This window comes from Malurus melanocephalus, unplaced genomic scaffold, assembly GCF_030028575.1.
Source record: "Malurus melanocephalus ecotype Western Australia unplaced genomic scaffold, MMel_1.1 scaffold_238, whole genome shotgun sequence".
NCBI classification, from domain to species: Eukaryota; Metazoa; Chordata; class Aves; order Passeriformes; family Maluridae; genus Malurus; species Malurus melanocephalus.
This window is the reverse complement of record NW_026623470.1, coordinates 868,671-883,838: the sequence shown is the minus strand read 5'-3', so window position 1 is coordinate 883,838 and position 15,168 is coordinate 868,671.

Genomic DNA, 15,168 nt, shown 5'->3' with positions numbered 1-15,168 from the left:
TGTTACAATAGAAGTCACAAAGTTATTCCTCTCAAGTGCAGCTGCAGAGGACTGAGCAAAGATACAGTTATTATTTTTTGGAAACKAGAAATGGGATATTAGGAAGAAGTTCTTTGCATAAGGGGTGATTGGGCATTGGAATGTGCTGTCAAGGGAGGTGGTGGAGCTACCCCTGGAGATGTAGAAGAAAGATTGGACGTGGCACTTGGTGCCATGGTCTGGTTGACAAGGTGGTGCTTGGTAATAGGTTGGACTTGATGATTTCAAAGGTCTCTTCCAACCTATATGATTTGGTGATTCTGTAATATAGTATAAATATGGCAAAAGCAGTGAGCTGCTAGCCATGCTGTTTGCTCCCATCTGACCATACCACCATCCAGAGGCAGTTTTCTTTGATTRAGGCAGCATCTCAAAAATAACTTATACCTCCTTTTGTTCAAGCAGAGATTCAGTCAGGATTCTTGGTACACATGACCATTGTTTTGGTTTTTAAGGGTGGTGGCTTGATTATAGGATAATTGCACATTGATCATGTAAGTATTTGGGGGAGAGAAGGGGTATATGCAAGGTGAAGACTTAAATCATTTACAGAATTGCTCTCTTAGACAATGTTGGGTTATGTGCTTCTGTCCTAAAATAGAAGTCTGAAGCAATGGGAACACCTGCTTCTTCCCAAGTATTCCTTCTCCTGTTACTATATTCTATACAAATATTCATGTTCACTACTTATGTCTAGCACATATATAGTTTGCATGGCTGTTGTGACTGTTAGCTGTGCTTGAATCRCTGGCTGCAGGTCTTGTCTTCAGCTGTTTACAACTTAGGGTAATGTTCTTATGTAGAAGTTGATAAAATGTTATAGCTGTGTGCAAGAGTCAGTTGTTGGTAGTTATGTCTCATGAGAGTTTACTGTTGCTGAACAGTAATCGGAAGGTAAATGTTCTAAATGTGAGATCCACCAGATGTAGAAAGGGAGATCTACTTTATCTGTGGTTCAATTAAAAACCCCCTAGATATTTAATTTGCATTTTGGCTATATTAAGATTTGAATGTGAAACAGTGATTCAGCTTTAAACAAGGAGAACAGCCATTCCTTACGTTGTGGTGAGAAGTAGTAATTTCAGTCCGGTAATCTAATGGTGGCCAAACCTGAGGGAATTGTCTTAAACCATCTCAAGGGAACTATGACTAAGCCCCTTGTTTTAGCCTAATTAATATGCTTTGAAGGACTCTTTTAATGTTTGCAGCTGTTATTCAAACTGGTGTTAATCTAAGTAAGCAAAATAGTACCTGTGATGTAATACAAATATATAGAGTATCTGGGCAAGAAACTTTTTGTTTTGCTGTTTTTTGAATATTTGAGTAGTTTTGATGTTGATTCTGTTGCACCCAGATAAAGGCTAGGATCTGCTTGTGTACAAAGAGCTTTCCTTGATGTGTGGATGGAAAGGCTGCMAATGAATGCACAAGGAAAGTATGGTCTGTATCAATAGAGGTCATAACACATTTGAAATGTTTCTCTGCAAAATGAAAGCGTTGAAAAGAAGTTAAAGGAAACAGATGAAACCACAAGAGCAAACAAACAAACAAAAAACTAAAACAAAACAGAAAAATGCTAATGGGTTACTTCTGCAGAGAATTGCCATCCGTGAGAGATGGTAGATGATTCCCCAAACAAAATCAAAAACCAACGCTTTACTTGAATATTTTTTGATGGGCATTTGTGACTAGTACCACAAACTTCAAACTTGCTTCACTGAAGGGATGACAACTAAAGGAAGTGCTGCAAAGTGTGTAATATTCCCTTAAAAAAAGATGTTCTTTGATGTTTGATCTTTATATACTTTCAARCCTGAGCAAGAATGGAGATTTAATCTGTGAAACAGCGGCGAATAAGGACTAGGAAGAACTTTTTGAGTCATGGAAAACATTTTGAACTGAAGTTCAGTTTTAAGCTAATTACAACTTTTCTCTTGCTGCTTTTATCAGAGTACCAATTCACTGATCTCATAATTTTCCTTTAGTTTTTCAGCTTAAATATTTTTATGTATTTATAGATTTTTTTCATGTTTGTCTTTTCTGGAGTAAGTTAACTGAGTTTGTTTAACTTACTTTCATATGACTAGATGTTTGGTTTCCTTACAGTTTTGTTACCTTGTTTATACTCCTACTGTCTTACTCTCCTATTTATGTTGGTGACAACCACTTCTTGGACAGTGACATGGTAAATTCCTMTTTTCTAGACAGAACTTGCTCTCCTTTCATAGCAAGGCCATATTGACATACATTAAAGAATATAAATTCAAGCTAGGTACCAAGCTGGAAAAGAAGACAGGTCATGTTTCTAAACCCCTTCTGAAGGCTGCAGTCTCTGCCTGTGTTAGTGAATGAAATAGCCACAGTCAGCTCTCTAGCCTTGCAACAATGTGGAAGTATGCAGGCTACATGCATGCAACTGAACTAATTTCCCAGGATATTAGCTGTCCTGCCTATTGGAAGCAGTCCCTGGCCTGCCAAGGTATTTTCTGGCAAGATTCTAGTAGGTACAGGGCAGTATATTTCCTGGGCTCATGCTGATTGTGGTCTTCTGTCAGTGCAGTTTCCCTGTACTGTCTGAAGGAAACTGGTGAAATGTCAGGTGCTCAGGTAGTCACTAGGCTTTGYTTACACTGGCAATAGTTAGAGAGGGCTGTAATATTGTTTCTGATGCTCTTAAGAGTATTTATTTCCAGTATCACATTTTAGTTTTGAAGGAAATTTAATTTAATTGGGRAAGAAGTAGTTTCAGAAGTATGCTTTCTCCTTATAGCACCACAGAAAAGAGCCACAGAACCACTGAGGTTGGAAAAGACCCTAAAGATCAAGTCCAGATGTTAGGCTTTAACAGCTGYGTTCACCATTAAACCACATTCCATCTCTGAATCTTTTAAATCCAAAGATGGTGTCACAACACTTCTGTGGGCAGCTTATTTCAGTGCTTGACAARCCTTTCACTGAAGAAGTTTTTCCTAATACCCAATCTAAACTCACGTTTGAGGCAGTTTCCTCTAGCTCCATTGCTTGCTACTTGGGTGAAGGCACTGATTCCCACTCCATCCTCCTTTTGTGGAGCTGCAGAGGGTAATAAGGTCTCTCCTGAGCCTCCCTTTCTTCAGGCTAAACAACCCCAGCTCCCTCAGCCACATCTCTAGTCCTTTCACCACCTTCTTTCCCTTCTCTGGACATGCTCCAGCACCTCAGTGTCCTTCTTGCCTCTCCTGTAGTGAGAGGCTCAACAGTACTCAAGGTGCAGCCTCACCAATGCCAAGTACAGGGGGATGATCCTGCTGGCACACTATTTCTGATACAAACCAGGATGCCATTGACTGTCTTGGCTATCTGAGCACGCTGTCAGATCATGTTCAGACAGCTGCTGACAAACTCCCCCAGGTCCTTTTCCACAGGCAGCTTTCCAGCCACTCTTCCCCAGGCAGTTTGTTAACAGATTATGTGTTACCACTGAATGACTTAGTTCTYCTAACAGTATTTACTCACCCAGCTTTATGTTGTAGAAGGCACAGAATTTTATCAGAAGTGTGCCCTCTGAGACAGAATCAGCCAGCAGAAGAGTCCTTAGTGCTGAGTCAGAGGGAAAAAATTAGGAATAGCACTGTAGTTGTCTATAAGCCAAAACTCTCTAAATCAGGCTCACTGCCATAGCTGGATTTCTATTCACTGCAAGGACTATCCTCGAGTAGCAGGAATGGCATTCCTGATCACTGAGAGTTTATGAGGAATAGAGTGTGACAGCCCTAATGTTAATTGCCTTGTGCTCAGGAAGCCCATGGTAAAAACTTGTATCCAAGTTAGAAAATGCTATTTGTGTGCATTAGAGTAGAACTACAGCTAACTTCTATATTTTAACAGATAATAGAACAGAAAATAGAATTTATTTTAAAAATACTAAAAAAAACTTGATTATGTACTTATTACCATAGCTTTAGAGCTGTAAAGTCTTCTCTTCTTGGAGTATGAATTGATTAGGTCTGAGACAAAATATAAACAGATTCACAAAAGTCAGTCTCTTGCCCAGTGACTGAGAGGTAATTTTTATAGCAGTAATCCTCTCAGGCATGGGATGTCTTTTAATCAAATTCAAGGGTAGAAATGCAGTACCTACAAAGAAGGGGAAAGGTTGAAGTCAGCATTCTTTTGTATTGCTTCTTACTGTTTGGTTGTTATTGAGATTTTTTCCATTTAGTTAAACCAAGCCACTCAGTTCACTTGGAATGTTGTTGATAATAAAGAATTGCATTAATATGATGAAGTCTTCCATTGCCCAAGAAACTTATCTGCAGTTCTCAGTCAAAGATTTTTAAATTAGAAAGGCCATGGCTGAACTATTCAGTAAAAGTCTATAAAAATCCCTCCCTTGAGATTCCTCTTGCAGGTAGAATTTAAGTGACCTAATAAAGCCTGAAAGTGGTGCAGTGTCRTTTATTTGTCTGCCTATGTGCTTCCAACAAATGTTTCAAAATGCTGTAATTTTTTTCTGTGGGAGTCTTAGCTCCATGGTAACCATATCCAGTTTAACTCTTTAGGGATCTTGTCACTGTAGAGAAGTCTTCTATCTAAAGATTAAATTTACTCCAGCCACGTTTTAACAGTCTTCCTTTCCTTCCTAACTTCCCCCAAGCAAGGTTTTGTTAAGTGTGGATGCAACTGATCCTCTGGTGTAGGATGACATCACTTCAGAATAATTCTTCATGTTTTCCTCACGAACAAGAAGAGAAATACAGGGTTAGGACAAAGTAATACTAAGATGATGAGTCAGACTGTAGTCTCACAATTTGCAGGAACAGTACCATTGCCACGTTTGAAGTTCAGGACGTGGGAAACAAAGTATTATGAGTATGGAAATATTCTTGCATGAATTRTTGAAATAATTGTGACCTTTAGAAAAGTAACAATGCTGTGACAGAAATGCTCTCCAAGTTACATAGGAGTGCCCATTCTCTTCCTTAGCATAAGATAAATTTTGAAGGGAAAAGGTGACAAATTCTTATGAATCATACTGAAGTAAAAATCTCATGTTCAGAAAGAATAAAATACACTAGAGAATATAGGTTTTCCAATAAGAAATGTACAAGGGTTGTGCAAGGAATTYTGCACTCAACCATAATAATTTGTAATCTCTGTACATTTGAAGATTTAGGAGGAAGTTTCAAGAATAAGATAACTGACTTATTCAGCTTTGCATGGTAACTTGTGGAGTGTACAAGGAGGGGGAAGGTTGTTTGTGAATATTTATCATTTTTCTGAAAGCAACMGTGTTCATTTTAAACCCCCACAGTGACATGTCAGAAGTTAGACCACTGATCTGACTGCTTCTGAAATCCCAAACCTGATGATATATAGTTTTTTGGATTGCAATTATTTGCCGTCACCTGTCTGTGTATAACCAGGGAGAGAAAGGTCTGTCTCATCTTGAAATCTGATGTTTGGTGCATACTGAATGTATATTTTATTGTTTTACTTTCCATCTATCTGTTCTCTCTTAAGCAGAAATCAAGTGTTGGCATGCTATGAGGACATTAAATTAATCTCATATTGGTCCTTCTGGTTACACTTCCATTTTATTTTCACTGTATTATATCTTAGTCAGTATAATGAAGGCATACTGAAATCCTGGTGACTTGCCTGAGACCTTCCCATCCTCTGTGCTGAAATAAACTATATGCTGCTATTCTGATAGGAATCACAATAGATGGTATATTTTTTTGTTGTAGTTGTTAATCGGAATTAGTTTTTTCTTGTTAGTCAAAGACATAGCTATAAAAAACTGGCATAGCTTGAAAACTGCGCRTACTACAGCTGAAATTGCTTTGTTGTTTGCTTGCATCACCAGTCTTTGATGTTACTACATATAGTACTCAGGGTACTGYGTATTTAAAATATGTCCCACTTCTATTTACCTGGGTCTTACTAAACACACGGAAAAGTATTTCTTTGGATTATTGATTGTCTTTGCCTCRTGTTCCTTATAAAATACTCAGACAGTGTATTGCCCTCCAAGTAGAAATTTGATTTTTTCATTTCCTTAATTTCATTTAGTATAAGCTTTTGCTAAGCAGATGTCATTGATTAAAAAATGAACATAATCAGAAGTTGCTTCTCTGACTCTGTGATTTGTCTGTATCCAGGCTTTTAACAGTGTGAGAAGTTAATGTCTTAATGTGTGCAACAGGTAACTGCTACTCTTCAGTGAGACAAAATATATTTTGTAAATGTTTTCAGGCAYACAAGGAAGAAATTGCGAGCAGCAGTTTTATATATTATATTCTTCCCTTTTTTGTGGTAGTAATAAATTGACTTGTTCTCTGTATTCCCAAATTTGGTATCTTACACTGGCATACTAGAAATAATGATAATTGAACATATGATTTATTGCAGTATTTTCTTAAGTTTGGTGAGCAAAGAATTTTGTTAAAAATTGAGATTATTAAAACTTCAAAGAAGAGGAGGGAAGGAATTAGACTATGATGTCTTCTGAGTATTAATTTTAGAATTACCTTTAAAAAACTCCAAACTTCTTTCAGACATTCTGCCTAAGTAAGACAGTTTTGATTTTTAAAAAATAATTGAAGCACCCAATTTATATTCAATTTAGCTACATTTCTATTTCTGTAGAAAGGAGTAGAACTAGATGATTCTTTTCCTATTTTAGATAACACATAATCCACAATAGATTTGCAAGTCATATCACTTCCTGTCTCCACTTCAATTCACCAGCTTCCTAATTTAGAACAGAAAATTCAACTCACTTATCCATATGTATTTTGTCAGCTCTTTTTTTTTTGTTGAGAGTGGTGATGGTGTTTGGGTTTTGTTTTTCTCTGTAATGATATCAAAGAATTAMAGCCTCAGACCAACATTTGATTGTTTGATGTGCTTGAATTTCAGACTACAGACGGTCTTAATTCAGGAAGTCAGTCTTTCATATTTGTCTGGTAAATAGTTCTTGTGACATTACTCAAACATTATGTAATAAAATTTATTGTTATGCAAATACCATTATTATCTTGTTTATTAAATTAATTGTCTTGAATATTTATTTTCAGTTTATTTATTTGTCTGTGTTTTTTTCAAAATTGTCTGTGAAAGTCGAGAGGAGTCTGAAATACATTACATGGAAGCTAGGAAGCAGAAAAGAGAACATTAGCATGCTTGACCAATTCCAATATAGAAAAGAGATCTAGAATTAAAAACGTTGACTAAAATAATATACTTACTCAGGCAAAAGCACTGGCATGAAAATATGAGATTAGCACTGAAACTGTGGAGACACATAAAATTATGTACATTTGATACAAAAAGCAGAAAAGTGCCAATCATGTTACTGAATTTGTGCTCTTAGGCAAATAAAAGACATTGAAGTAAGATGTATTGTGAAATTTCTGCAAGGAAGATGAAGAGGAGTTTGTAGGAACAAGAGAGGCAGGAATCTCTTCAAATGCAAAGCTGTACAGCCCCCTATGTCAAGTTGTTTCATCATATAGAGAACAGCCAGTTCAGTTCTGTGCTGCTGAGGTTGAAATGCTTAATAAAAACTCTTYGGGGAAGCACTTATTTCAGGAGATGGGCTTTATTTAGGGTACTCAATATATGTTATACAGTGCAGAGTGAAATCTGTCTTGGAATTAAGTGTTTTATACTTTTATTGTTAAATGGAGAAAGATTAAAAYGAAGGCTATCCCATGAAGGCTGCTGAAGTCACAAATGACTGGTTGCTCTGAATGTGTTAAGGTTTGTGGAATCTATTTTTTTCCCAGATCTGAGGTTTAGAATAGGCCTATCTGAACAAATTACTTGTGGATGTTTATCTTAAAAAGCATATAATGTCCATTAAACATACATGTAGAATATTGGAATTGTATATTACACTTTTACTAATGGTGTGGTCTCCCTGAAGAATGCTACACTAAAAATATAGTAAAGTATTTTAAGTACTTTCAGGCTTAGCAAACTTAAATGCCAGCTTTTCATTATGTCCTAAATGATTTCCAGTTAATGCAATACATTTAAAAATAAGCCCTATTTTAGAAATTTGAGTCAGTTATTTCTATAAATGACATATAATCACCCTGAAATTATAGTGCTAGCTGTAGCAGATGATTCTGTAGTTACTTGAATATTTTKTCTTTTGTCAATGAAGAGTGTTACTCCTTTAATATAAAATTAGTTTTGTTTGGTGTTATTCTCAAATTATTATATTCAGAAAATTTTCTCTCACAACTTTTCTAGCATGGTCTAGAACCATCAAAGACTTTTTTACACTTAATTCTAAAGCAGAGACAAAAAAATCCAAAACAGTCACGTGAAAAGAAATCTGATRTCCTAACTATCATGATACAGAATGGGAAAGTTAGCAAGTCTCTCTAAGGGAGTTATCTCAGCCTTGCATTGGAAGATCAGCTCAGATCTTTCCAACACACACAGCTGCATTTTGTTTATGTTGATATTASATATAGATACATGTCCAACCTTCACGGAACTTAGAAAAGTATYTGCTGTCTCTGTGACTATGTAAACYTTTTTKWATTTTTCTTTATATAAAACCCAGTTTCTCTAATTCACTCAGTAAAGGCTGCAAAGCTTTGGCAGCAATTTTTGCAGCAAAAATACTTTTATTCATGCTTTACTACATATATTACTATATAATTTGGAGCTTCATGCACAAACCTTCTGCTTTCCCAGTTTTGTTCTGAATTCTCTTATAAAAACTATTGCTAATAAAATCAGTTTGATATRAAATTAATGCAGCAGTGTATTGGCTTGTGGATATACCAGCTATTCTTGCAGTATAACCAGAAATGCTTAGAGGTTTTGCACACATATGCTGCATGGAAGTTCCACTAAGGACAGGGAAAAGTCTCAATTTTGTACCATGATAATCATCGAGCCTCTGATTGGTTTCACTGTGTGTCAGCAAAACCTGTCCTTCATCATATGATGAAGATATTTGATGTCATGTTGTCACACACCATAGTGCCTCATAGTGTTTCATCTCACTTGCTGCGAAAATATTAAGAACTTGGAAGCTATAATATAATATAATACCTGTTTAAAGTATTYCTTATTTCTGTTGCTGTCTACAAATGAACTCTGCTTTTTTTGAGAGCTGGATTTGTAATTTCTTTTATATATTATTTATTGTTATGCCAGTGCAGGCTATTTGTGCACTTGTTTGTGATCTAAAGTGTATTATAATGCTATTTATAGTAAACTCCCTCAATTATTATTTAAATTAATTTTTAAATGAACCTACTCATAAAAAGCAGAAAACACTAGTTCTGTATCAGAGAATCAGAAAAGTACAGAATATTCTGAGTTGGAAGGGACCTACAAGAATGACCAAAGTCCAATTCCTGGCCCTGCTCAGGGCATGCCAAGAGTCACACCCATGTGCATGAGAGCATTAATGAAACATTTCTTTGCCCAGCCCTGTGTGAAAGCTCTACTCTTCACTCTCCAATGGGATTTGAGGAAAAAAAGTAAACTGTATTTTGGGTTTTTAATTTAGATTATTCAGTAAATTCATCTAATGCTTTTGAGGCAGAAYTTTGTTGCTGCCCCTATAGTAGTTTTATTTTGTATGTCAGTAGTTCTTTTCAGTTAGCCAAATACTGCTCATGGTACTCTGTGAGCATTTCATACCCAGTGGACAAGATATTAGGAAGGGATAGTACTCTTCTTACTTCTGTAATTAATGTACAGTATCTTACAAATATGCTAGAAGATTTCTGGCTTAAGATTTGATATATTAAGAAAATTAAGTAACCTGTCTTGCTTGTTTATGTGCTGTGAGTACTTACTTTTTTTGTGAGGTACTTAGACTCAATTATTTGTGTCCTGGAAATACATAGAGTAAAACACCTTGCTGGTACAAGYCCTTCAAATTCAATTGAACCTGTGGCTTGTCCTATCGCTACTAAAATAACTGCTTAAGAATACCTTTTTCATCTCATTGTGCTGCCTGTCAGGTTATGTTACCTGCTTTTCGGTTTCTATTTTATTTCTGGTAAATTGAGATGGCATTTCACATTTTTGTTCAATTTTCTTTATATGGAAAAAAAATTAGAATCACAGAACTAAGGCAGAATCCTCAGTTTGAAGACCTTGGTAAAGAAGGAGAGAGAGGGTAGAAAGTTCCAGTGTGGCAAATGACTTAATGAGGAAGGAGATTGATATACAGATTTTGAGATTTAAAAAGGGTGCTGCTCTCTTGCAAATAGATCATATTTACCCATTTTTTTCTTCCCATGCAGAATAGGCGATAAAAGAGATAAGAGAGTTGGAAACAGACCCTGCTAAGCATAAAGGGGCTATAGATAGAAGGAGGCAGAGAAGTGGCAGAGAAGTAGAGAAAACTGGAACATTTTGTCCCTTTTGACCTTTGGGCTGGAGACGGAGGCAGACAAGAGGTGTAAAAGTCAACATTCCAGACCTTCTTTGCCACTGGTGACCATGACACAGGTTTTGGTTTGGATGTGTCTGTGTGACGTGGAGGTCTTTTGATTGTGTCTGTCTCTTAAACAGATGCTCTCAGAGTCTCACAGACAAGCTGAGATAAGCTTGTGGGAGACAAGTCTCTAACCTGCTACATTTCTACATTTTGCTGATCCTGACAACCCGTGATCAAACAAGTATCTCTAACATATGTGAAGGGAGCTCTGAATGGAATATATGTGATGGCATACCTCAAAGAACAGGCCTAGTGTAGGGGTAAAGGGATATTTTCCTTACATTTTGACTACAAAAAAGGAGCAGATTAATGAAATTAATTGAGCACTGTTAGCATCTACCTGGTACAGAACATAGTTGTATTTTTTTCAGTAGAGACTCAGTTTGATGACAAGACAGATCAATGTTTTGTCAGGCTTAAGAAAAGTGTTTATAGCACTGTTGTATGTTAAACCTTGCAGATTTGTTTATATGCTGTACTGGGTTTGGCTGGGAGATTTGACAATATCAAAATACAAAACTGACCCTGATTTAAGTTTACAGTGGTGTCTTTTATGTATTCTTTAAAACGCATTGTTCACACTTGTTGTTTTTTTWTTTTTAGCTGTGTATGAAATTTTCATGCAAGTCTTGCCTGAACTGTGAAATAGAGTTTACATCTTAAGAACAGTGACTGGGCGTTTGGGCATACATAACAGAAGTAGCCAGAACTCTCCTTAAACTGAAATAGAAGCATTGAGTGTGGGGTGGAGMAGGCAGACAGAATACAGAAACAGAGAGAATTGGTTATAAGATTGATGGRCTAAATGAAGATTGGAGAAAATCAATATATGACAAAGACTGTGGTGTGAAATGATGCAAGGAATGGACATGAGAGATGTGCAAAATTGAAAAAGACAAACTGATAGCTGGGCTGAGTAGGTTCAACTTTTTGAAAGTGATCTAGGTTCTTCATGTTGCAGTACAACTCTGAGATATGAGTTTTATTCATTATGATTTTGCTGATTCTGTATAGGCATTCTCTCAGATAGGTTACAGTGAATCTCCAGAGGCATGTTTCGAGTTCCCATTGAAACAAAGACCATTAAAACTTTATTGGTATAGGCTTAAAGTAGATACTCTGTGGACTTTGTAGCTAGTGATGCAATCTTTTGAAAGACATAAAAATCACTGAAGTAGTGATGCAGAAAATTTCGTCTAGAAATAGAAGGATACTTCAGGAGTGTTATTCACATAAACATATTTTTCCTTTCATGGACATCAAAATACAAGAAGAGGATTGTGTAGGAGCTTTAGATGTCTTTGAGCCCTGTGCCAATGAATACAGATTAGATACAGAAGATAGAGAAGCAAGATTGTAGGATGGAAGTGTTTGCTAACTTTGGTGTGGTAGGTTGTAAGTCTCCTATTATTCTAGCCAGTTTTAGTTTGAACTAAAATATCTGTTAGAGATGGAGGAGAGACAGTGACACACTTGAATGTGGCAGAGAGCCCTTTGTAACTCTGATAACAGTATAAAACACTTGAGAGTTAACACTGTTATTTTCACACCTGCCTTTCTCCAAGTAGATAACTCTTCTCAGACTTTAGCAGATCACATTTTTAGCAGAATAAAACAAYTGAGCTGCAAAGAGGTCTGAAATATTAGTTTATGAAACAGTTTATTTGAAATAGTTTTTCTCTCATTGTAATTTAAATCATGTCAGCGTTCTCATCTGAACATTTAAAAACAAGGATAGTGAGTGCTACCTTTGCAATGCAATTGCCTTTTCAGCAGCATAAGAGTATATAATTTGTTCATGATTTATTACAGTAAAAATAATACGTTTTCTGACTGCATTCATAAATTGTAGATGCCCATAATGTATGAAATCTGCCTCACTGTAAAGTGGGATATTACAGGCAAAAATATTTGGAAAATATTTAATAATCATTATCAGGTAAAGCTTTAGGTAAAGTCCCTTTTCTTGAGTTCTGCTCTAGAACTGCTGTGAAGTAATCATTTCTGAAGAAATCTTTTTTGAACCAAAGTGCAGAAATATGCTTCTAATATGTTTCATTCATTTAAGTGTCAAAAGTGTCTGTATTCTAATTAGGGATTTCATGATTTTAACATTCAGCCCTATATATTTATTATGTTTTTGTCTGCTGTGTTTATGATGCAGTTATTTGGTTCTTATCACTGTGAAGGGAGTGTTGTTCATAGCTATTAACTCAGGCTTATCTTTAGGGTTTTATCATAACAACCACACTCGAGGGATGTCAGCCTGCTGTAGGTGACTAAAGATACTATGTAGCATTTCAGTTTCATTGGTAGATTTTCTTCATTTGAAATTGAAATTCATATCTTGATAGCGTGAAGAGTCAGCATTAAGTAAAGAACTGTAAAATGAAAAGGTTCTTATTGTACACTCAATCCAAACATGCTTAACCCCTTTGTACTTGAACTTGATGAAAGGTGTTTAAGTGGGGGCTACACTGCCCAATGCATTCCTGCAATTGTCCTAGTTCATGTGATTATCTTGTGTAATCATTTAAAGAGAATGTATCTCTGCRTGTTCATTTAGTTCCTAAGCAGTCAGGTAAGAGTGGAAGTTTTTCTGCACTAGTTGTCCTACTGCTCTCGCTTTCTGCCTTAAAATCTTGTCTGCGGAGAAATAGATGTCCCAAAACATCTCCAATACACAGCCTGTTCTAACCACCATGTATACAGGCATATATGTAAAATTTAACTAGAATTTGCTTGAAGACAAATAGGTTCAATTCCATTCTTTCATTGTGGCTCTGCAATGTTTGTGGTTTCTTGCAGATGTTGAAAATATCTTTTGTAAAGCAGAGTGCATTATTGATTACAGCAAAAGAAGGATAATGTAAGGKTAGTGGGGCTTGCTGACATATCAAATATTTTCTGCCTGATTAATATCACAGTTATAACTTCTGTGACTAGAGACACATAATGCTATTGCATAATATTGGCGTATGGGGTTTGAAGGTTCTGTGGTTTTGGTATTTTTCTTTTTTAGAATTTTAATACACACTCATTGTTGTGTCACGGTTTTAATTTTGGCTGCCAAGAATGAATACTTTGTATTCATGTTAGACTGAAATATCAGTGTTAACCAACTAACATGACATTCTGAATCTGGTTCAAGATCAACTCAGAGCCTCCTGGGTCCCAAAATAATTTGAAGTAAAATATTCAGCCAATCTTATCTTCAGATTAAAAAGCATTTTACAGATTTCAACTATGTGAACAGAACCTTTTACAAAACTCTGTTTTCTGTCCAGATTTCTCACCCATTTCTCACATAACAGGAATAGGAAGTATCATGACTCCTATTTCCCCCACAAGTAATCTAACTCTAAACAACAGTGTTCAGGCAAAAATCTGTCTTTGCTTCCTAATATTTGTATCTGACACACATAGTGTGTCTTAGATACATCAAGCCTTCATTTTTAAATGAGTGAAATCCAGTAAAGAATTTGTTTTTGTAATATCTTAATTTTCAGAAGACGAATATGACTGTTCAATAAGTGACACTTCTCTGAAAGTGTCTTGTAACTTCTAGGTCAAATGGCTTGTATTTTCTAAACAAAAGCTACCCAGATGATAGTGTCAGAGAACATGTCAGTAGTAGTTGCTGGAACATTTCCTTATTATCTTACTTAAGAACTTGAATTTCTGTGCCTTAGCACCAAAGGAAAACCATAYGATACTAATTTGGTTTTCAGATAGTGTGGGATTTGAAATTTATAAATAAATTTGCCTATATTGTTTATTTAATCATGAATAAGCATCTAAAAACCTCAGAAAATTTCATGAATGCAAAAATTTGGAGGTGGTAAAGTGTAAGTCAGGACTGAAATGGGAGAACTAATAACAAGTGGATGTACAGAACTTACTAGAAAAGAAAAAGGAACAAATATGAGAAAATAATTTTAAAGATCTATGCTTTGGTAGTCACCGTAATGATTACTGAATTTTTTCAGAAATTACAGTTATTCTTTTCAGCTGTATTCTGTGATACAGATACTAATCTTCAACCTCCTGGCTTTTTTTGAGGCTCCAAGGTGATAATTTGAGATGCTCTTTTTATATGGAGACAATAATAAGTTTGTAGCAGAGTATTTATTAATCYAGGATAAAATATGAAGGAAGCAAGTACTAGATTTTACAGGAGATGGTGCCAGGTGCATTAGTTTTAAGAGATTTTTCTCTACACTAATATTTTATGAATGTGTCTTCATTTTTTAAGACCTGCACTAGTTGCTCTAGTTTATTTCCAAGTTTTTGGTCTTGTCTGGACACAGCTATATGAAATTTGTTCTCATCCATCCTTTAACTTCAGACACCTGATTTGTCCCTGAATTAATTTTCATTCTGCTCTATTAAAATCTGAATGTATATTTACCGTTCTATATTTTGGTTTAAAGCTTCTCTGTTTTTCTTGTGTAACTGACTATGAAGAGAAGGTCTAGCAGATGCACTCTAAATCTCTGCCTACCTGACTGATATACTACTGTTTGAAGTATGAGTGGAATTGATATAACTTAAATCACTGATCTACCCAGTGGTAATAAAAATAGAATGAGAGKTTTTTCTGTTTATACTTTGCAGGTTTAGATTAACAGAAAGTTGTAAGTTCTGTGTGAAGAAAAATGTGT